At 36.6% G+C, this 24,644-nt stretch overlaps 1 protein-coding gene across 2 annotated transcripts in view; it reads left to right on the top strand.

Annotated features, from left to right (window-relative positions):
• The window catches only part of RASSF9 (Ras association domain family member 9), a 56,211-nt gene that overhangs the window by 7,075 nt on the left and 24,492 nt on the right, over positions 1–24,644 (top strand). The window contains exon 2 of one of the 2 annotated variants that reach the window (XM_078146520.1): positions 12,079–12,123. The exons of the other annotated variant lie outside the window; for it this stretch is intronic. The gene's annotated coding sequence lies outside the window, so the exon portion shown is untranslated. The remainder of the gene's footprint in view (positions 1–12,078; positions 12,124–24,644) is intronic. 2 annotated transcript variants of the gene reach the window in all.

Here is a 24,644-nt window from a genome sequence, read left to right as displayed (position 1 = left end):
GGGTATTGTTAGTTTTTGTTTTTGATTTTGTTTTTTGGGGGGTGTTCACTGTACCATGGCCCATGGCATCTTAAAATAGGTTTAGTTCTTTCCATTTCCTGGTGGCCACATAGAGTAAGCAAGCCTTAGTATGACTTATTAGAGAGAAGAAAGAAGGCATTGTGAAAAGAAGTAACAGAACTTAGTGGTGATTTTGTCCCTTTCTGTCATCGAGAGGTTAAATAGACTTGGTCACCAGGAACACTGGCAGTTATAAAAATTATGTTAGTGTATATACATTGGCCTTTTAATAATGACTTAAAAATCAAACAACTTCTCCCAAGTTGCAGTTGATTTTTGATACATATCTGCCTCTAAGCAGCAAGTTATTGGGATCTCCACCCTAATCCCACACTCTATTCTACCTACCCACTTCTCCACAGGATCCAGTAATTTATTCAGCTCTAACTAGACAACAGAGATTCTCATTAACAGCAAGTGCTGAGATTTTTTTTTACCACCCAATAAAAGTAGTATCCACAATAGTATAGGTTCATAAAGATTGAAATATGATTTTTTTTAATTTAGAAAAGCTGAGGTTCACAAGTCAGGTCAACGTATCCCCCTAAATATTTTAAGTGTGTGGGTGTGGGTGTGGGTATGTGTTGTTTTTTATAAAGTTCAAATAACAATAGGTTACAGAAGTTGGGATAAAAAATATTCAGACTGACAATTGCTCTCCCTGACATACTTATACCCTCAGTGATGCATATCACAATCTATCTACATCTGCTCATTCTGCATCACTGTTGTACATGTCCTACCCAAGGGGCTATGGGCCTTCCTCCCTTTCTCTTACCTCTGTAAAGATATCTTAGGGGGAAAAATCCAAAATGTCTGCAAAGGTTTTTTTTTTCCTCCTCCTAAAAAACAAAACAAAACTGTGTCTTTGAAAGCTTTTGGCATATATTGGCCTAGAAACCTCTGAGAACAGTCCTTGGTGAAGTCTCCCTTCCAAAGCAAGTAACAGGAAAATAAATCCAAATATCACAGAACACCAGATAAATATTGTGTTGAGTTGAGTTCTGGGAATGGAAGAAAGACTTAAGTTGATTAACAAGTTTGTTGATTCCATGTATGTATCTATGCCAGCATTTGACAAATTTGACAATTTTGGTTTTGTTTGTGTTTAAACATCTAACTTATCTGTTGTTTAAAATGAGATTTCATGTTACAGTCCCAGAAAACATATCTAGACCAGAATAAATCCTACATAGATAGCTTTGTGCTCTCTAATCTGTATTTGCTCAATAGGCTTTTGAGAATACTATACTTCTGGTGTGGGGGGGGGGGAGGAACAGGTCTGATTTCTAAAGAATTAATGATTGACTTTTCTTTAGGAATACATAGTAACTCCATTCCTGTGGAGTCCACAAATGGCTAAGAACATGCTATAATATTATCCACAGAATTTCTGCATATCAGATGGCTGAACTTGCAAAGAAAATAAAAAAATTATAAATATAAATGATCACCCAAGTGAAAAGTAATTATAGCAGGAAAATATAACTTAGGGAAATTATTCATCAGCCAGTGGTGAGAAGTAGGTTGTTTAAAACCTTAAGCAATGAGCGAATGAGTAAAAGAACGTCAAGTATATCTGCAAACAAGGAAAATTCTCCATATAAATGTTTGCATATAAATGTTACTGATAAATCATTTCACATTTACACATGCGCATTTTTTTTTAATAAACTTAAAATCAAATTCAATTCAACAAACATTTATTAAATGCTTATTACTATCTGATTTTAGTCAGATGACTTAGGTTTAAGTCATGTCTTTGATGGATACTGCCTATGTGACATCAGACAAGTCACCTAAGCTTTGTTCTAGGCAAGTCTCAAAGACCTGGGCCATCTGTATCAATGGAGGTAGTTTCTCTATCAAGGAATATGTAAGTAAGTAGATAAACACACAAACAAATGAATGGCTAATATAAATAGGTAACACTTATATAGCACCTATTACATTCCAGGCACTGTGCTAAAAACTTTACAAATATTTTCTCATTTGATCCTCACAATAGCTATAGAAGTTAGATGCTTTTATCATTCCCCCATGAGGAAATTGAGGCAAACAGAAGTTAAATGACTTGTCTATGGTCTCACAACTAGTAACTGTCTGAAGCTGGATTTGAGCTCAGATCTTCCTGACCCTAGGACCAGCATTCCGTCTACTTCATCACCTAGCTGAATAGATGGGTGGATTGATGAGTGAATAAATAAAATAGTGCCAAGATTTACAGATATAAAGACAACAAATAAAACATTTGTATATTTACTATGTATGTGTCTGCATAGAACCTCTAGCAAATAAAAAGAGATGACATTAGCAATCTTCAGGTATCTCACTTGCATTGGATGGATAAATCAAATATACAGAGAAGTAAATGCAAACTGTATGCATAAGGCAATATTAACTAACTTCGAGGGTGAGAGAATGCTAACAACATCGAGAAGGGTCTTATGTAGGATATACCACCTATACATCATACTTTCATGGCAGCTAGGGATTTAAATAGGTATAGGAATTAAATAGGTATAATAGGATAGATAGATTAGGGATCTATCTATCCAGACACAGGAGACCATCTATGGCTAGGCACAGAGGTAGGAAAAGAATGACCTATAAAAAATGAAGCAAATGGATCTATTTGGTTGGAACAGGGTACATAAAAGGTAGCGATATGAAATAAATCTGAATGAGCAGATGGAAACCAAACCAATTACAGTTTTAAATGCACAAATGGATAGGTATGTGGCCATCAATAAAACCCAATTTTTACCGATGATACATCTAGTGAAATGCTCTCTTTCCATCTCTCTACTTCCTATAGTCTGGCAAACAACCAACCAACAAAAGAAAGCCTTTCTGTTTTAGCCAAAGTCTATCAGAGCAAAATATTAATATACAATCGTTCCTACTTAGAGAGACATCCAAATGAATAATTTCTCCTTGTTAATGGGAGATTCTCACCAACCAAGGAAATTTCCACTTCTATTTCTACTTTGTGGACACACTCTCCTAAATAGTGAATACCGCTCTAGAGAGACTGGTGTTTCAGACAAATGAGTCTCAGCCACACTTCTTTTCACTCCTCCTTTGACAGGCTATGGCTTCCATAGCCCCTCCAGGGGCTTTGCCCCAATCTGAGTATTCTACTCTCCCTTATGCCTCACCCTAACTCTCCCTCCCAGTACTGTAACAATGACACAACCAAATCAACTCCAAGATTGTTTCTAGATCAGATGTGTCAATCTACTCTATTACCGCCGACTTTGACTTGGCTTTTCTGCCATTGGATTCTACAGGGGAAGGTTACAGAAAAAATGAGAGAAGAAGGAACATTTGAGCCAAAAGAGAGAAGAAAATTCTGTAGGTGTCTAGAGGGGTTGAATTAGCAAACTAATTCATAGATGTAAACTGAGGAGGAGGAATTTGGAAACATTTTTTGGAGAGATTAAGGAAATTTGAAGGAGAATAATCTCAAGTCTTAAACATTGATTGAGATTTTAGTTCAACCAAAGAAGAATGATCAAGAGAAATTAAGGATATAAAAATGATGAAGGATTAGGTATACTAAAAAAGTACACTCAAGAAGGAAACCTAGAAAGTAATAGGCAAGAAAATGGTAGCGAATGAAGAGAAGGTAAGTGGAATAATTAGAAGGTAAAACAAATGTAGAATCAGTTTTGGAATAGAATAAATTGGAAAAGCCAAGAGAGGTAGATGTGATTATAGCTCTTGAATTGTTCTTAATAACAAACCAAAGAAGTTGAGTGTCAAACTATTGAAAGGTGACAATTGAATGTAAACATTGTAACTAAGGTTAGGGTTGGGGTGTAAACACAAAAAGGTTTTTTTGTTCTTTTGTTTTGTTTTTAAGGCTAAAAACTCACTCATTGTAGAGAATGTGGGGAAATTATTCAATGACTTACATCAAGTTCATACTTGTGACCCAGCCATGTGGAGGGTTATGTGTGTTCCAAGTTTAGACTGATCACTCTCCAGGAGGAAGTAAAAGGACTCAAAGAATATCCCACCCATTCTTCAGGTTGCTCTGGAGAATGAAGTGTCCCTAAAGTAAACAGAATCAAGACTCAGTATGGGGGGAAAGGGCCTATGAGGTAGAGGAAGGGAGACCTGAGTCTTGTCAGGATGGTGGTGAATAGAAGGTTAAAAATTGAAGAAATGGGAGGATATGTTCAGTTTGACTCTTCAGACTTTAATAGAAATTTGATGATCTTCATAAAGAGTAAGTAGCTAGATGTCTGAGAAGAAATAAATAAGTTGCTGGTCCTTAAATGATCTAATAGATCCAGATAAGCTCTTGGGTAAGAATTCAGCCAGTAAGGGGTAGAGGAAGAAAAAGGCATAATTGGTGATTCTCTGCTGTGTGGTGTTGGTACTGGGATTGGGTTGGGGGGTTACTGAGGAAATTGCTTATTGATCTGGTAACAACAGAGAGTTCTACCGGCTTTCTGGGGCATGTTTTGAAGACATAACGGAGAACCTTCCAAGATTTAGCAAAATAAATGACAAATGCCCACTTCTGGTGATTAACATAGGTGAACATAACATTCCCAAAAGGAAGCTTTAAAATAATGTCGCTAATGATTATAAAGTCTTTGGCAGGCATCTAGAACTTACTGACCAACTTAGATTTTAAAAAGAAATGTAAAGAAGCTGGAATCAACGTCAAGCAAAAGAGAATTACGATAAGCATGTGGTTCTATATTCTAAAAAAAAAATCGCATCATGAATGTTATAATACCAACATAAGCTAAGGTTTTCAGGGGAAGTAAAGGCAATACAAAAAGCATTTTTTGTTTTTTTTGCCATATTGGGAGTCACAGTGTGACGCAGTGGATAAAGATCTGACTTAAAGGCCAGGAAAATCTGGATTAAAATCCTACATCTGACCAATATAGGCTACTTGACCCTGTGTAAGACACCTTCTCAATACTCTCAGTAATTCTCTAAGACAATAACATAAAGAGATATTACAGACCTCCATTTAGAGAGGGAAATTCTGTATCTGGTAGCTCCAATAGCAACACAATTATAGGGCCAGGCCCTATCCTTATTAAGAGAAAAGGGAAAAGAAAAGATTGTACTTTTCCTTGGGGTAGATTGGATGATCATAACTGAACAACAGAGAAAAGGAGACTTGTTCAGTTTTATTTTGCTTATTTTCTCTGCCAAGGAAATGCACTGGTATGTCAGAATAAAAATTACTCATATGGTGTTGATACCCAAGATAACTGAGAAGATAATATAAGAGCATTTAACTGCCCTTGATAAATTCAAGTCACCTGGCCCAGATGAACTCTATCTATACATGCTGAAAGAACCAGCAGGTGTGATTTATGAGCTACTGTCAGTGATATTTGATAGATCATGGAAAATGGGAGACGCACAACAAGATTGAAGAAGGTCTAAGTTTCTCCTAAGTTTCACAAAAGGGAAGAGAGCAAGCAGAGCTTCAAGTATAATCAGTGATTATTTCTTTGATTCTTGGGAAAATTCTAGAAAGATCACTAAGGAGATGATGGATGAATATCGAGAATGAGAAGCAATAATTACAAAGAGCCAATGTGGCTTCAACAGGGTTAAGTTACACTTGACTGATCTCATTTCCTTTCTTTACAAGATTACCAAACCACTATGTTGGATAGATGCTGGAGCAATGGTGCTGGGCTTAAGTATAGTTCACAGATCTCAGGGAAAGAATGTTTGCTCTAGAGCTGAAAGGGACTTCAGAGGTCATGTAGTCCAATCTTGTTTTAAAGAGGAGGAAAATGAGGGAGAAAGGTGAGATGACTCCCAGTGATCCCTTGGATTATATCCTTTCCTTCCCCAAGGAAAAGAGGAAGAGGACTGTTAGAATGGCAAGAGGTCTCTAGTGAAGTAACCCATGGATCTGAGCTTGGTTTTGTCCTGTTGAACATTTTTATCAATGGTTTTGATAAAGGCATATATGTTGAATTTACAGATGATTCAAAGTATGTATGTGTGTGAGGGGGTTCAAGTAGCTTTTATCCTGAATAATAGGCAGAATCTAAAAGGATCGTGAAAGGCTAGCTTTGGGCTGAATCTAATAAGATGGAATTCAATAGGGATACATAACTTTTATAAGTGGTCAAAAAAAATCAACTTCTTAAGTACAAGAGGGGCATACAGAGATAGCTGTTCTGATTTTAAAAAAAAGTTATAGAGGCATTAATGGATACAAGTTTGACATGACATGTGACATGGCAGCCAACAAAACCCACTGTGATATTGGACAGTGTTGAAAGCCATACTCTTCAGGATTAAGGAGGTCCTAACAATCAGAGCTACACAAAAGTGGAATTTGCTGTCTCAAGAGATGGTGGGTCTCCCCTCCATGGATATACTCAGAGAGAAGCTAGATGACCACTTACTGAATATGTTAGAGGCTGCTAGGTGGCAGAGGGGATAATAATACCAGACCTAGAGTCAGGAAGACCTGAATTCAAATCTGACCTCAGATACTTACCAGCCTTGTGATACTGGACAAGTCACTTAACCTCTCTCTGCTTCAGTTTCTTCAACTGTAAAAGGGGAATTATAATAGCACTTACCTCCCAGGATTAATGTAACAATAAAGGTATTTTGAAATTTTAAAGTTCCAGATAAATGTTGTTGTTGTTGTTGTTGTTTCTTTTGCATGTGTGTTGAAGTAGACAGCTGCTGAGGACCCTTCCAGCTCTCAAATTTTGAGATTCTGCGACTAGTAATAGCTCATATGAAAGAAATTACATGCTGAATGTCTAACATTCCTCTGACTTTTGAAGCATAATAGAAATGCTAATAATCTTAAGGAAACACAACATTGACTCATCGCAGTTAGACTCAGGAAGCAAAAGTTCACTTAACATTTTTAAGCTTCACATCTGGTTGACTTTTACTGTTTAGTTATCCCAGTTTTCACTGACTGCTTAGAAGTTCCACATCATCCCCGACTTTGGTTTCTCTATTTTTCTTATTCTTCAAGGTGGGGGGTTGTGGTATTGATTCAATAACATGATAAGCTATGAGTCATTGGGTGGAATTAGAAATGACTGGCAGGTAGCGTAAAGGACTAGCTATGGAATTTAGCCAAGTATGCCCATTTTGTACATGGATGGAAATTCAAACCCTAGCAATGAATTAATTGGTTATTCTTTTAAAATGTTACAACAGAGGAGAGTTCATGAATGCTGACCCATGCTACTTTCATGGCTCCTGATTTTTTCTGGATAAAATACAAATTTCTTAGCTTATCATTTAAGGCCCTTCGCCTTCTGATTTCAACCTATACTCCCCCTCTCCCCCCCCCACAGTCCCTACATTTTAGGCAAATTGGCCTAATTGACATTCCTTGGACTGGCTGCTCAACTTGTGTTTTGCACTCTTCATCACCACTCGTTAAAATCCATATGTGGCTTCAAATCTCAGCTCATGTGTCATTCATTCCCTGTGGGAAAACTTTCCAGATACTATTAGTCCTCAGTGTTATCTCCCTCTTTCTTGAATGTATATACATACACACACACACACACATACATACATACATATATATGTATACACACATATACACATAGCTCATGTGCCATTCCCTATGGGAAAAATTTCCTGATACTATTAGTCCTCAGTGTTATCTCCCTCTTTCTTAAATTGTATATGTGTATATATATATATATATATATATGTGTGTGTGTGTGTGTGGTGTTATTTATATATACACATATATACATATATACACATACATATATGTGCATATACAATGCATACATACACATATATGCACACACACATATATACATATATATGTGTATATATATATATATATATACATAGACACACATATGTATGTGTATATACATATGATGAGAGAGAGATTTACTTGTCTGTTTATACTTTATATCTCACTAAAAGAGTGTAATCTCCTTGAGGGCAGGGGCACATTGTTGTTGTTTTTTTGCCTGTTGGTGTATCTCATTCTTGTATCACTAGCACCCACCACAATGTCTTCTATAAGACATTTAGGATGCTAGGATATTTTAGGATGTTAGGATAATAGATCAAGAGTTGGAACGGAACTTAGAGGTCATACAGTCCAAACCCCTTGTTTTATAGAGGAGGAAACTGAGATTGAGGTAGGTTAAGTGACTTTCCCAAGGTCCCACAGTGCCAGAGCTGAGATCTGAACTCAACTCCAACTTCAGCAATCTTTCTCCTACATTCTGCAGCCTCTTAAATATTTTAGGTGGTTTGGCTTGGTATAGGGTTAGTTTCTTTGTCTTTGTAACATACTCAGGAAAATACTTGGCCCATAATGGGTGCTTAAATAAATGCTTATTGATTCAAAAAGAAGAAAGAAAGAAAATGGCAGGAGGTAGGGCATAGTCCCATATTTTAGAGAAATTTAAGTGAAGGATGGAAAGGGTAAAGTAATTTTGTTCTAATTATAATTATCCTTAAAGGTGATAAAATGACGGTATACCATAGCAAACCTCACACTGTAATGGGTAGTAAAATATAAAATACAAATTTAGTCAAAATAATATACAACTAAATCCAAGAGAATTCACACAGTCAACTTTGGATTTAACTATTATGTTTCTCATCAGTGATAACAACTTCATATGATCATTCAGGTAGAGCTGGAAGAAATTTCAGAAATCTCCTTGTCCAACCTCGGCATTTTATAGATAAGGAAACAGTCAAATGATCTTATATCACTTGTCTGAGGTAACACAGGCAGTCATTGGACATAAAATATTGTGGAGTAGAATTTATCATGAAGATGGGCTTTCATGTCTCTTGTTTAACAAATCTCCAAAGAATCTCATTTTAAAAATTTCACCTATGATGAAATTATATGATGCCGACCCTGAGGACATTCTAGATTGACTCTGGCACATCTGGCAACCCTTTTGAACAGATATTACAATTTACACTATTTTTTAAAAAATGTGGTTAGTTTAGCAACGTATCCTGCTGAATTATAAGATTAGATTTAAATATTTTTAGATATTTATCACTGGCTAAATCTTTATTTGGTTCTGGATTAAATGGGCAAAAACATAATCTCGTGTCAAGGAACTTCAGTTCTCAATTGTGAGAGCAGTGCTGTGGTGAAATCTACTATGCATGGATTTCTGTTTGAGTAAAGTCATCTTTCCATGGGAAGCTAATCTTTTAAGTATATTGTAAGCATAAAAATGAAACCTTTAGAATGCCATTAGGATATGGGAATCTAGCCTTGTAGAGTCAATGAAAGACTGAGTGGGTGATCCACTGATGATGTTGACTAGCTCTAAGTGGAAGGAAGCACAGAAAGAAGCAATGAGAGTGGGTGAGGGGGAATTAAAGGGAACAAATTCATCATCTGATAACATTGATTCAACTCTTATAGTTTGAAGAGGGCTTGAATGAGAGAATGGGGTGAGAGGAGATACAAGAAGAGGCTGAATGATTCAGAACTGAGAGTGACTCACACATGGAAGCCAGAGGGGAATGAACATCTGGGGAACAACATCAACGTGGCCAATAAGATGTCAATAATTCATCTATGACACTGGGATTAAACTAGCTGAAAAAAAAGCTTTTAAATCAAAGCTATGCAGTAAACAGGAGAAAAATGAGACCAAGATTGTGTCTCAGTGACAGTGAAATAAGACAAAAAGGAGGAGGCAATTTGTATCTCAGTAATTAATAATAATATTGAAAATAATAAGCATTTATATAGTGCTTGAAGGTTTACAGAGTGCTTTATAAATATTATCTCATTTCATCCTCACAATAGCCCTTGGAAGGTAACCTACCCTCTGTTAATTATTTCCTCTACATCCTGTATATAACTTGTTTGTATACGTTTGTTTGCTGTCCCAGTCATTAAATTATATGGATTTTCAGGGAGGACTAGTATCTCTGGTGTGAGGGCTTGCTGAGCCCTTTTCAGGGTTGCTCATCCCCCTTTGGTGTCCACTTTTCTCTCAACTCTGACCTGTGGCTCAGAAGCTGTAGCATGTGCAGAGGCCACGCCTTGGTAAACCATCTCACATGGGCTAAACCAGGTTGAAGGCAACTGACAGGCCTCAACCCTGTTGGTGAATTAGAGGAATGTCTACCCTGAACATGCAAAGACTTTCCCTGGCAGAATAAGCAAATGAGAATAATTTATTCCAACAGCCATGAAGGTGTGGTCAGACATCAAAAACACTGAGGTCATACACTGCCTCCTGAACCATCATCAATCATCTTCTGTCTTGCTACTGGACTTCTATGACTCTGGAAGAGAGTATGAGGCTGACAACTTTGTGCGACTCTGCATCAGTTAAATCCAATTCATTCAGGAGTCAAGACATCACCCAAGATGTCACTGGTCCTCTTCAAAAAGGAAGGGCAAACAAGATTTTCAGCTCCTTTAGGGCAAGGGCTGTCTTTTGCCTCTTTTCGTATCCTCTGTATTTAGCCCAGGGCCTGACACATAGTAGGAGATTGATACATGTGTATTGATTGATTGAGATAGCATAACAGTGATTATTTTGGCCCTCATTTCCTGAAGTTCAGGTATATTTTACCACTCACCCAGGATTCTCCAGTACCTTTACGAGGATTTGGGACTATCTAGTCTTCCAATCATTGGTTCAAACTCCTATAAATTGTGTTTCCTAATTTAGGGGACTTCTGTACCCCAGTTCCATTGAACTAACAAATAGCTTTTACAAAGGAGTATTTATTTCACAGGTATAGTACGAACAGACACACAAACATTCCCTGATGGTACCTGTCGGACATAATCTTCCCTTATAACACTTCAGTATCTGAGGAAGGAAGGGAGATTAGGTTTACAACTCAACTTGTTCCTATATATCATTGTCACACAAAATTCCAAGTCTAACTACTCCTAGTCTCCTACCTCAGTACCATAAATTTTCATGGCTTACCTGCTAGGGTGACAACATCTGGCCTGGAATCTTGCTTCCAGTCTCTGTCTGAGCCTCCAGGAGCCCTACCACCTATGCCTAAAAGTGAAAAGGATGAGTGAAGCAGACCCATACTCTAAGTCCTCAGAGTCAAGAGGGCTGAAGGTTGTGAGAGGCAGCCCTTCCTCCCACCCAGCTTAGTTCATGCTATCCATGCTATGAGTAAACAGGACTTTTACTCCCTGGATGCAGCTGGAAAGAGAGTTGTACTGTTCTGGCCAGGTAGTTTTAAGGATGCAGCCTCTGTCCTCTGGCAATGCAGTCAATGGAGAGAGGCTATTTTCAGCAATGTAATAGAGAAACAGAATGTCTTCTCTCAGAAGCAGGTCTCTGGAGTTTCCCACATGGGTGCCTCTATCTTGAACAAACACACTTGTAGGTGCTCCTCATTTTACAGATAAGGAAACTGAGGAAAATGGAGGGGAGGCATTAGACTTAAGAAGGTAGGATTTAGGTGTGACTTGAAGGGAGCCAGGGAAATCAGGAGGTCCACCATTGCTAGGCATGAGGAACAGCTAGTGAAAATGCGGTTTAGTGATAGTGTGTCCTGTGTTTGAGGAAAAGTAAGGAGGACAGTCACTGGATCAGAGTACATGGGGTGATATAAGGCATAAAAAGAGTGGAAAGGTGGAGGGTCGGGGCTAGCTTAAGAAGGGCTTTAAACCCCAAGAAGATTTTATATTGGATCCCCAAATAGGAAGCTACTGGAGCTTTTTGGGGTAGGGGGAATGACATGATCAGCCCTGACTTAGAAAAATCACTGGTGACAGAGTGGAGGATGAACTGGAGTGGAGAGAGACTTGTGGCAAGCAGATAAAGCAGCAGGCTGTTGCAATAATTCAGTAGTTGAAGTATGTCATCTGGGTGCCATGATGAATTTGTTGCTCAAAGCTCATTGATGATATTGATAGAAAATGTATGATCACTGGCTTTTACATACTTTAAGATTTATAAAATACTCCAAAGGTGCTATAATCATTTGACCTTATAATAAAGTCTGAGGTGCAGGTACTCAGATATTATTATGCCCATTTTACAGGTGAAGATACTGAGGCTCAGAGACTTAATTATGATCACACAACTAGTAAGTATCAGACATAGAACGTATATCAAAGTATCTCCTGATTTGAAGTTCATGTTCTTGCCATAACACTGGGCTAAAGAATCTATCTTTTTCTTTTCCTTTTCAGAGATGTAACTTCTAGCTAATTTCATTTAGTTCATGAAAGTTTAACTAAATAAATTATAAAGGAATTTCTATATGTACTATCTGAGTCAGTAAATTCATTCAATGTCCATTTCTTAAAGACTTATGTACAAAGAACTGTACTAGAATGGAAGAATACTAAATGAAGACATGCTATCTGTGCTTGTAAAGTTTACAATCTAACAGGGAAGACCTGTATGAATGGCCCATATTTGGATTTTGTTGACAGGCACTCATGAGACTCACTGAAGCATCACAAGTTAAACATGTTCCAAACTAGCCAGTGTTTCTTGTACTTACCACAGCATCTCATTAGTCTAGTGTCCTACATATGTTCTGAGCTTCAGTAAACAACCTGGAGCTCCCTGCATTGATGATCACACCAGGAAGTTGAGATCTTTTCTTCCAGTGTGGAAGCAGAGAAAGCTCCCTCCCCTTTCCCATTTCTGCTCCACTCCTCCTTTTAGAAATATTAAGAAAGCATTTCAATTACATTAATCCAAAGTTTTTAGACCAGTCTGAAAGACAAACCCTTGTTAGCCTTTCTCTATCAATTTCAAAATAATGCCCTAATTAACTCTGTATTGGTCAGCCCAGAAAAGTACTCCTTCCTAAAACAATTAGGGCAATGATCCAACTAGGGAAAGAGTTTCTTGAATGGTCTAAGTGTAATATCCTCCTTGTTCTTGTCTTTGAAGCATTAGAGAAGCTGAGGATTCACCCAACAGAAGGAATACACTTATTTGGTTCTTTCAGTAACTGGACATTAGAGTGGCCTAGTTGGAAAGGAGAACCTTTGAAGGGTGTAGTTGGAGTTATTGAATAATTTCAGGAAAATGATTATGCAAGGGTGTGCCTACAGTTTAGTGGCTTAACAAAGCAAACTTTCAATTGAACCTAACCCTTACTCATTGTGAAATATTATTGTTCAAGAATCCTACAAATTGGGATTCCAAAAATTCCTTGGTAAAGAAGTGTCTAAGGATATAAGGAGACTTTCAGTTAGAGCATTCCACTCTCTGTTGTTGTTCAGTCAGTCACATCTAACCCTTCGCAACCCCTTTTGGGCTTTTCTTGGCAAAGATGCTGGAGTGGTTTTCTATTTCCTTCCCCAGATCATTTTATAAATAAGGAATTGAGGTAAACAGGGTTAAATGACTTGTGTAAGGTCATACAGTTAGTAAAGGTCTGAAGCCAGATTTGAACTAAGGAAAACGAGCCTTCTTGATTCAAGGCCTGCCACTCTATCCACTGTGCCATGTAGCTGCCCCTGCTATCAGATAGGTATGAGTACAAAAATGAAACTGTCCCTGCCTTCAGGGATTTTGCATTCTATGGGAGGGTTAGGGGGGATGACAATGAACATATAAAAGGAAATGCAAACCATATACAAAATGAATTCATGGTATTTTCAAAAATTTATTTATTTATTTATTTTTGTGGATAAGACATTAATACACAGAGTGGTGGCATGGGGAGAAATTAAGAGCAATTTCAGGGAGGTGATACTTGAGCCAAATCTTGAAAAAAAAAAAAAACTAGAGTGCATAAGACACAGAGGTGAGGAGGGAATGCATTCCAGGTGCCAGAGATAACTAGTGCAAAGTCATAGAAAGGATGCGTGATTATTCATATATGAAAAACATAAAAGAAACTAATTTTATTATAGGGGAGCAATCAATGTACAATGTCCCCATGAAGAAAAACATTCAATGAACAACAAGTCTGAAAAAATAAGTTGGTTGCAAGTTGCGGGGATAGGTTGTAGACAACTGGGTAGTGCAGTAGATAGAGTCCTCAACCTAAAATTAGGAAGACGAGGTCAAATCCAGCTTCAGAAACTTGCTAGCTCTGTGACCTTGGGCAAGTCATTTGATTTCTCTCTGCTTCAGTTTCTTTACCTATAAAATGGGAATTATAATAGCACCTAAATCCCAGTGTTGTGAGGGGAAAAAATGAGATATTTGGAAAGGACTTTGTCAGCCTTAAAGCACTATATAAACGCTAGCCATTAATATTGTTGTTATTGCTATTATTGATAAGAATTTACATTTTATCTAAGGAGCCATTGTACTTCATTGAGTCAAAGAACGACATGGTCAGTCCTTTAAGACAGTTATTCTGGAAATTCAATTAGAAAGGGGAGAGGCAGGCCGAGATACCAAACAATAGGCTATTTCAATGAATCAGGTATTCATGTGTACCCCTCGAGATGATAACTTGGTAACCCCAAGTATCCCCAGATTTCTCAGCTGGAAATAATTACTCACCAAGTAGAGGCAAACAAAGTCTCATGGTAACTTTAGAGGTCTCGTATTAGTGTTTCTACAATACAAAAATTTGCCAAGTATGACAGAAGACTTCTAAATGTCCATTCTGATTCCTCAAGGATCTATTTTCTCTTGTCCTAATGTTGACAACCAAGGAAACACTTCCTGAACTTCTTTTAACAAAAGTTAAAAAACAACAAACCAAAAAAGCAATGGCACACACAGAGTCAGCTCTATTCTTTCTAGATGGTGATTTTTGGTGGATTGAATCTCAATGACCAGATAGGCAGGTGTCTCACCTCCTGAAGGAAATAACTAATTGAGGTAATTTATTGGAACAGCCAAGCAAGAATTTGTATGTTCCCACACAATCCAGTCATTTATTTCACGTACGTTAGCATCCTCCACCAAATTCCTTCCATGGTACTTCATCATGGTATGGGGGAATCTCAAATATTATGCCAGCGAAGTGTTCATTTTCACAGGTCTTGCTAAACTGCAAAGGCTTAGAGTAACATACCAGGGTAGGATGGTACTCAAAAAACATTCAGAAAGGACCATCACCAGCTTGGCCACAGGGTGATGAACTTTTGTCGGTGAAAACTGTCCCCCAAGGCTGCCCATTAAATTGTAGAGTAGTTAAGTCTTTGCTAGTAGAGGAGGTACCTACACTTAAGAAACCACAAGTATTTTTTTTTCAATGAACAAAAATCTATTTTCTCTTTCTCACCTCTCCTCTTTTTGGGAAAAAAAACACAAAACCCTTCTAACACGTACATATTGAAGTTAAAGGTCAGTATCAAATAATCAGTTATTATTGTCATCTCTCATTCTTTTAGATTGAGTAGTCAGCCACTCCAGTCTATTCTCCACCTAACTGTTACACTGGTCTCCCCCATGTCTCTTTCTTCATTCAATAAACTCCAAGATCTAATTACCCCTAGGATCAAACATATAAAGCTCTGTGTATCTTTTAAAGACACACATAAGCGAATGTCTGCCTATCTTTCCAGTCTTCTTAAACCTCACTTCTCTCCGTATACTTTACAACTCAGTAACACTGTTCCTCACAAAAGTAATTTCAGTGCATTTTCATTAGCTGGTCCCCAAGCCTGGAATTCTTTCCCTCCTCATTTATATCTCCCGGCCTTCCCAGCTTCCTTATATCTCAGCTAAAACTTCTCCTTCTGCAAGAAACCTTGCCAGACCCCTCTTAGTACTTGTACCTTTAAGCCCCTAAGATTATCTCCAGTTTGATAGATAGATAGATAGATAGATAGATAGATAGATAGATAGATAGATACATAGATACATAGATACATAGATATCTTGTTTGCACATAATTGTTTCCATGTTGTCTTCATCCTACTGTGAGCTCCTTGAGAGTAGGAACTGCTTTTATCTTTCTTTGTATCTCCAGGGATTGACAAAGTCCTGGCACATAGTAGATACTTGTTAATAATTGCTTGTTGACTAGGTGACTAGTTAGCTGATATGCAGAAAGTATTACATGATGGCAAAACAGTCAATTAAAATGATCAGTTTCCCAATCTCTATTTCTAAAAAATTCATGAAATATCCTATGATTTCATAAATAGGAAGGAAGAAAAGAACAAAGGAAAGAGGAAGGAAGGGAAGCAAGAAAGGAAGAAAGAAAAGAAGGAAGGATGAAGGATAGGAAAGAAAGAAAGAAAAAGGAAGGAAGGAAGAAGAAAGAAAGAAAGAAAGAAAGAAAGAAAGAAAGAAAGAAAGAAAGAAAGAAAGAAAGAAAAAGGAAGGAAGGAAGAAAGAAAGAAGAAAGAAAGAAAGAAGAAAGAAAGAAAGAAGAAAGAAAAGAAGGAAGGAAGGAAGGAAGAAAGAAAAAGAAAGAAAAGAAAGAAAGAAAGAAAGAAAGAAAGAAAGAAAGGAAGGAAGGAAGGAAAGAAAGAAAGAAAGAAGAAAGAAGAAAGAAAGAAAGAAGAAAGAAAGAAAGAAGAAAGAAAGGAAGGAAGGAAGGAAGGAAGGAAGGAAGGAAGGAAGAAAGGAAGGAAGAAGGGATGAAGAAAAGGAAGGAAGGAAGAAAAAGAAGGAAGAGAAGAAGAGAGGTAGGGAAGAAGGAGATAAAGAAAACCAGTTAGCACAGCGTTTGACAAATAATAGATACTTAATATGTTCTTATTCCCTTTTCCGTTTCCTTTCTGTTAAGATATGCTAGCTTTAAGTAGGTAAGAACTTGAATTCGAATTCAACATTTACTCATTTATTTTAAAGTAACATTGTTAAACAAAGTGATAGTTCCTTGTATCTCAAGTCCTTAAAGTATGTCATAGGATTTAGAACTGGAGGGGAGCTTAAGAGGACATATGTCATATTTTACAAACTGAGGCCCAGAGAGACATGAAGTAACTTGTCCAAGGTGAACAAAGTTAGTAGCAGAGCCAGGAATCAAACTCTAATCTCAATACTCTTTCCACTATACCATATCTTCAATTGATAGGTTCATGTCTACGTAATACTTTATCCCTGATATTAATGCGTATCTAAGCATTCAGTTACTGTTCTCAAGGACTGAATGGTGTAGTCAAAGCTATGATTAGGAAACCTCAAGTCCCATCTGACCATAATCAAGTTTATAATGTGAATTATTGTGAGCCATGTCCACACAAAATGAAATTCCTTGAATTGTAAAATAGTTCTTTTGATATATTCAGATTCTAGAACATTTGATTGATTTCATGAGTCATTTAAGTAAACTAATGTGAAGCAACTATAAGAAAATACTAAATGATCACTTATAAATACAAGCTTAGAGTCATTAGAATTAGAAACTATTTTTTTTAATTTTTAAAATTTACAGACCCTGAATTTTGCTGGCTAAAGGAGGATCTGGAAGTAAATGCTGAAATGACTAAGCTAATCATTAACTGAGCTTATCCAACTGGATAGTTTTGGGTAAAAAGGATGATTGTTATTTCAATATTTTCTCCTCAAAGAGCCAATATTAATGAATAAAGTTGGATATTTGCCAGTACTGTATATGCATTGCCTTGGAAATAACTATATGGTTAATTAATTGTTATGAGAGTATGTATTTGGAAAATGCATTATGGCAAACATTTAGATTTTAATCATAATCAATTTCTAGAATCTAAGCTATGAGGTCAGTTTATTTTACCCCCATTTAGAGGCAGGCACACATGCCACACCCACAACATACGCCCCTATTTATGATCATTTTGAGCTACAGAATCCATGAACTTATGGAAAGAAAAGTTTTTCCCTAATATGTTGAGTGATTGATGTTATCAGCTTCTTACAAAATGAAAATGCCATTAGAAGACAGTCATAAGTAGAAAATAAGTAATATTTATCTGGTTTTATGTAGTACTAGTTGTACTATTGTTGATAGGTTCATTACCCATATTGTTTTTTGTTCCAGCTCTGTGACAGATATTAATTGATTAATGTTTTTATTCAGTGATTTTTTTTCTTTTTCCTCTTGATATCTTTGCATCTGCATACTGCAAGATTTTATGCATACTTCATAAGATTTTTTCCCCCAGTGGGCAGAGGGAAACAGATAAAAAATGTTAATTGGAAATATAAAATATGTCTATGATGGTGGGTTTCGACTTGAAATATATATGTGTGTGTGTATATATATAAAAGGTATTTATGTATGTGTATATGTGTGTGAGTATATATGTATATATTATATATGTGTGTATATGTATATGAAATGTTTTGACAGCAGATTCCCTGAATCCTTACCTTCCCCTCCCCCCAAAAAAAGTAAGATCACAGATCTTTCTCAATGATCAAAGAAAATGCAATATTTATCACAGCTCTTTCTCAGTGATCAAAGAAAATAGAATATTTGTAGATCAACATATAGGTCAAGTTTGTTGATTTTCTGAGCATTTTTCTTTGTTAGCTAAAATGTTGAACTGAGATTTATCATTCATGCATATGAACAATAGCACAGGCAATAACATTTACTGAATACCGAGGACTAATCTGAACAAAAGATGACATTTAGTGGTCCTCTGGTACTTCGGATGGATTTGTGATCTTATTGTAGCTGTTTCTTCCATTAACGCAGTTCATTGTCCATTCATGCCAGCTTATCCTGTAGAGCTCTGGTCCATGTGCTCTCAGAAGTTTACCATGGAAGGGGCAGGGGGCTCCTACCCAGTTACAACCCTGACAATTTTATATTTTTGTCAATTAAATACAAGTTAATAAATGTGAAAAAAAAGTAAAATGTGAAAGATTCTTCTATTGAAGTGAAATCTATGACTGCTTTTAAAAAAAATAATGTCTGATGCTGCATTTCATGCGTTTAACGATCACAAATTGGCATAAGCTTTTCTCACGGGAACCATGTAAACATAGGTAATACATGATTTATTATCGCCATTTTACAGTTAAGGGAACTGAGAATTTGAGGGGTAAAGTGACTTACCCATGGTCAAATAACTAGTAAGTCTCTACAATAGGATTTGAACTCAAGTCTCACATCCAAATCTGGTACTTTATTTACTACCTGGTCTGCCTCTCTATCAAACAGTAAGTTGCGTTTGAAACCTCTCTAGCAATTCACTAGTCAAATGAAATTCACATAGTTAGCTACGTATTTATATAGTTGATTTACCCAATCATCAATTTTTTACTATAAGAAGATTTTATCCTGTTCTATCAGCTAGAAAGGCTACACAATGAGTGTCAGTCCTTAACATTGCTAGAAATTTTAAGATTTTAGATTGGAATAAATCATTTAGTGCAGTCCCTTTATTTTAAAGAAAAGAAGAGAGTCGTAGGGTCTGGTTCAATGACTTGTTCAGGGCCACAAAGTCAAGAAAGCATTAGAACTCAGTTCTAATCCACTTTCTCTTCTGAATTCAAATCTTGAGCTTTTCTCCATACGTGACATTTCTATATTTCTTTCTTTCTTTTTTTTTTAGGCAACTGGGGTTAAGTGACTTGCCCAGAGTCACACAACTAGTAAGTGTCAAATATTTGGTCTGAGGCCGAATTTGAACTCAGGTCCTCCAGACTTCAGGGCTGGTGCTCTATCCACTATGCCACCTAGCTGCCCACATACATGATATTTCTGAGGACTTCATGCTCATGCTCCATTCCAAGTCTGATTTCTAGGGGGTAAAAATGGAGTTGAGAACCACACAAATATTTAAAAAATAAATGAGATTTTTTTTATTTACCCACTTTAAAACTTAACATCAGAAAACATAAAATGGTTTAAATATACAGTAAGTAATATATTATTATATACTTTTGTTTTCATATAAAGGTCAATTAAACAAGAAAAAAGCAGAAAGGAGAAGGGGAAAGGATCATAGAGAAGTAGATGGAAAGGAAAGAGGTAGAGATAGAGAAAAACAGAGAAGATAAGGAAAGAAAAGGAGGAAAGAGACATACAAAGAGAAACATAGACAGGAGTGAGAAGAGACCAAAGAGGAGGAAAGACGAGAGAGAGAGAGAGAGAGAGAGAGAGAGAGAGAGAGAGAGAGAGAGAGAGAGAGAGAGAGAGAGAGAATGAGAGAGAGAATGAGAGAGGAAGAGGAAAAGGAAGAAGAAGAAGAAGAAGAAGGGAGGAGGAAGAGGAGAAAAAGCAGAGGAGGAGGAGGAACGGAAGGAGAAAGAAAAAGGAAGAGGAGGGAGTGAGGGAGAGAGGAAAGAGGAGAGAGAGAGAGAGAGAGAGAGAGAGAGAGAGAGAGAGAGAGAGAGAGAGAGAGAGAGAGAAAGAGAGACAAAGTGTAGATAAAGAATCAGCTGCAGGTGCCTTTCCCCCAAATGAACGTTGTACCTATATTCTGTGTTTTGTATCTATTTATATGAGGGCATATTCTGAACTCATTGAGGGTAGGAGCTGTTTCAATGTTAACAAAAAAAAAATCCCAGAGCCCAGCACAATTTCTGACATACACATTAGGCACCTAACAAATGCTTATTGATATAAAAATAGAGGGAAGAAGTGAGAGATAGAGTGAAAGGCAGGAAAGCTATGGAATAGAAGGGAAATGATAGCACTTTGGGAAAAAAGAAAAGGGGGAGTCAGAAGCAGAATGACATAAAAGAGGAGGGACCTGGGCACAGTAAGTACCCAGAAGAATGTGTTTTTCAAAGGTGAACAGTTCTTATCACATCCTGCTTTTCACTTGGCCTTCAGGCCTCAGTGAAAGTTATCAGCTCTCATCTCTTTCCTTAGAAATTCTATTGGGTTCTCTAGACACTTACAATAGGTCTTTCTAAACTGGGAAGGAGTTTGCTGGCTTTTGTTTGAAGCCACATACTTTGTTTTCCTTAGGAATTCTGCAGAGTTTACACCTCTGTGCAGGAAACATAGGGACATTGGTAGCAATCATTCAGCATCACCAATGACTCCAGTAATCAAAATTTATCCTTTTGAACTATGAAATGGAACCTCCCTCTTCCCCTTCCCCCCACAAATACCTCACAAAGCAGCTAAGTAGTACAGTGGACAGAGCCTTGGGCTTGGAATTAGAAAGACTCAGCTTTCTGAGTTCAAATCCAGCCTCAGACACTTATAGCTGTGTGACTCTGGTTAAGTCACTTAACCTGTTTGCCTCAGTTTCCTCATTTGTAAAATGAGCTGGACAAGGAAAAAAAAACACAAGCCATTCCAATATTTTTGCCAAGAAAAACTCAAAATGTGGTCATAATGATTTTGGCATGACTTAAAGGATTAAACAACTTCCCTCCCCCCTTTTAAAATCCATTTCTGACATAAATCTTGGTACAATACATTACATAGTACAATCGGAGCACAGGAATTCCTCACTTTTCATGAGCTAGAATTTATATAACTTTTTGAGGTTTACTAGATTTAAACTCAGGCCTTTTTGACTCCAGTCTCAGTGTTCTTTCTACTGTGCCATCTAGCTGCCTCCGATATATAATTTTAAAGTTTTTTTTTTAGCACGACTGAAAGTTTCAATATGTTACCACCTCCAATTCAGTAAATTCTAATGGTTCCCTGTTATCTCTTAAGATCAGATATAAATATAATTTGGTATTTAACAGTAAAGGAAATAGAATCAAAGTACCTAGGTTCAGCTCTAGTGCCAGGGGGACTTTTGATGAGCCATTCAACTTCTCTGGACCTCAATGACCTCTTCTGTCAAATGAGGAGCTTGACTAGATGACCAGTTCTCACTGGAAGTGGGATTTGGAGACAGGGGTATGCTGGAGCCAGCACGAAATGGTTCTGGAAAGCCAGTTGTTAAATCTTCAGTTTGAACATTTACCCATCAGAAATGAGTAAATACTACAAATCAGGGCTTGGTTTATTATTTTGTTGATTTACAGACTTAAGAAAATAATGGAAAATTAAAATTAAGAAAATAAACTATTTCCCATCCTTAAGATGTTTTAATTTTAAATATGGTACATATAAGTAAACATAACTGAAATAAACAAAAGCTTTTTGGGGTCATCAATTGTTTTATTTGTTTGTTTGTTTGTTTTTTGGTGAGGCAGTCAGGTTAAGTGACTTGCCCAGGAGTCACACAGCTAGGAAATGTTATGTGTCTGAAGCTGGGTTTGAACTCAGATCCTCCTGACTCCAAGGTCAAAGCTTATCCACTGCGCCACCTAACTGCCCCAAGAGGCCCTCAGTTTTTAAGAGTGTTGTAAAGAGGTCCTGAAATCCAAAAAGACAACTGGACTAAATGATATTTAAGGTTCTTTCTAGCTTAAATCTATTTAAAAATATTTATTTTATTCTGAATTTAAGAAATAAAACAAGCATTTCCATAATAAAGTAGGATAGAAAAACAGAGGATTGCACCTGAAATTGCAGATCATTATCTACAACTTGCTATTCCCTTCAAGTACACAACAAGGTTGTCATGTAACTCTTTCTTTTTCCCTCTTCCTTCACACTCCAAACTTTGAGATGGCTACCATTAGACACAAATCTGTATGTGTATCTGTGTATGTGTATCAGTTCTTTTTTCTGGATTCAAACAGCATCATCCTTCATAGGAACTTTGCAGTTTATTTGGGTATTTATAATAGTCGGAATGACTTGTTCCCTCAAAGTTGTTCTCAAAATAATACTGTTGTTACTGTAAACAATGTTCTCTTGGTTCTGCTCATTTCACTCTTCATTATTTCACGGAGTTCTCTCCATGCTTTTCTAACATCATTGAGCTCATCATTTCTTATAGAAGAGTAATATTCCATCATGAACATACAACACAATTTATTTAGCCATTCCCTAATTGACAAACATCCCCACAATTCTAAGCTCTTTGCCACAACAAAAGGATCTGCTATAAATATTTTAGAACAAGCAGTGTCTTTTCCATTTCCCCTAATCATCTTGGAACCCGACCTAACAGCGGTATTGCTTGGTCAAAAGGTAGAGGTAGTTTAGTAACTCTTTGGGTATAATTCCAAATCTCTCTCCAAAATGATTGGATCACCTCACCAATCCACCAATAATGAATTAAGGGCTCAATTTTTCCACACCGCCTACAACATTTATCACTCTCCCTTTTTAACATTTCAGCTAATCTGATAGGTATAAAATGATATCTTAAGGTTGTTTTACTTTGCATTTCCCTAATCAATAATGATTTAGAGCATTTTTTTCCACACAATTATAAATTGTTTTGATTTCTTCATTGGAAAACTGCCTGTTCACATCCTTTGACCATTTATCAGTTGGGGAATGACTCAGATTCTCACAGATTTGATGTTCTTTATACATTTGAGATGAGACCTTTATCTGAGGAAATGTCTATAAAAATTTCCCCCAGTTTTCTGCTTTCTTTCTGATCTTGGCTACATTTGTTTTATTTGAATAAACCTTTTTAATTTAATGTAATCAAAATTATCCATTTTACATTTTACAACGCTCTCTATCTCTTGTTTGTTCATAAATTTTTCGCCTATCCTTAAATCTGTTAGGTAATGTGTTCTATGGTCTACAGATTTTCTTGTAATATCTCCCTTTATCTCTAGATCATGTATCCATTTTGGCCTTCTCTTGGTAAATGGTATAAGATATGGGTCTATGCCAATTTCTGCCTAACTGTTCCTAGTTTTCCCAACTTTTTTTTTCACCAGATAATGAATTCTTATTTCAAAACCTTAAGTCTTTACACTTGTCAAACACTGGGTTACTAGGTTTGTTTGTAGCTGTAGAGTGTATATCTGCTCTGTTCCACTGATCTACCTTTCTGTTTCTTAGCAAGTATCATAGAATTTTGACAATTGCTGCCTTATATATAGTTTAAGATCTGGTGTTGCTAAACCTCCTTCCTTTACATTTGTTTCCATTAATTGGTTTGATAGTCTTGACCTTTTCTTCTTCCAAATGAATTTTTTAAATTATTTTTTCTCTAGCACTGTAAAATATTTTTTAAAAATAATTTAATTGAGGGGCAGCTAGGTGGCACAGTGACTAGAGCACTGGCCTTGGAGTCAGGAGGACCCCAAATCAGACCTCTGACACATAACTCTCACTAGCTGTGGGGCTCTGGGCAAGTCACTTAACCCCAACTGCCTCACAAAAAAAAAATTAATTGGGATGGCATTGAATCTATATATTAATTTTGGTAAAATTGTCATTTTTATTATATTGGCCCTGCCTACCTATGAACAATTAATATTTCTCCATTTATTTAAATCTGATTTCATTTGTGTACAAAGTTTTTTTTATGGTTTTGTTCATCTAGATCCCAGGTTTGTTTTGGTAGGTGTATTCCCAGGTATTTTTTACTGTCTAGACTACAGTTATTTTAAATGAGATATTATTAGCTATCTCTTCCTGCAGGATCCTATTGGTGATACATAGGAGTGCTGATAATTTATGTGGTTATCATCTGCAAAAAGGAGATAGTTTCATTACCTCATTCTCTATTCTGATTCTATTTATTTTCCTTCTCTTTTTGCTATTGATAGGATTTCAAATACAATATTGAACAATATTAGTGACAGTGGGCATCTTTGTTTCACACCTGATCTTACTGGGAAGGCTTCTAGCTTATCTCCATTATGGATAATGTTTGCTAATGGTTTTAGGTAGATGTTTCTTATCAATTTAAGGAAAAGTCCATTTATGCCTCTATTTTCAAGTGTTTTAATAGAAATGAGTAC

The sequence above is a fragment of the Phascolarctos cinereus genome, unplaced genomic scaffold, assembly GCF_003287225.1.
Source record: "Phascolarctos cinereus isolate Bilbo 61053 unplaced genomic scaffold, phaCin_HiC Scaffold_1;HRSCAF=81, whole genome shotgun sequence".
Taxonomy (NCBI): domain Eukaryota; kingdom Metazoa; phylum Chordata; class Mammalia; order Diprotodontia; family Phascolarctidae; genus Phascolarctos; species Phascolarctos cinereus.
This window is presented reverse-complemented; position numbering and strand designations above follow the sequence as displayed.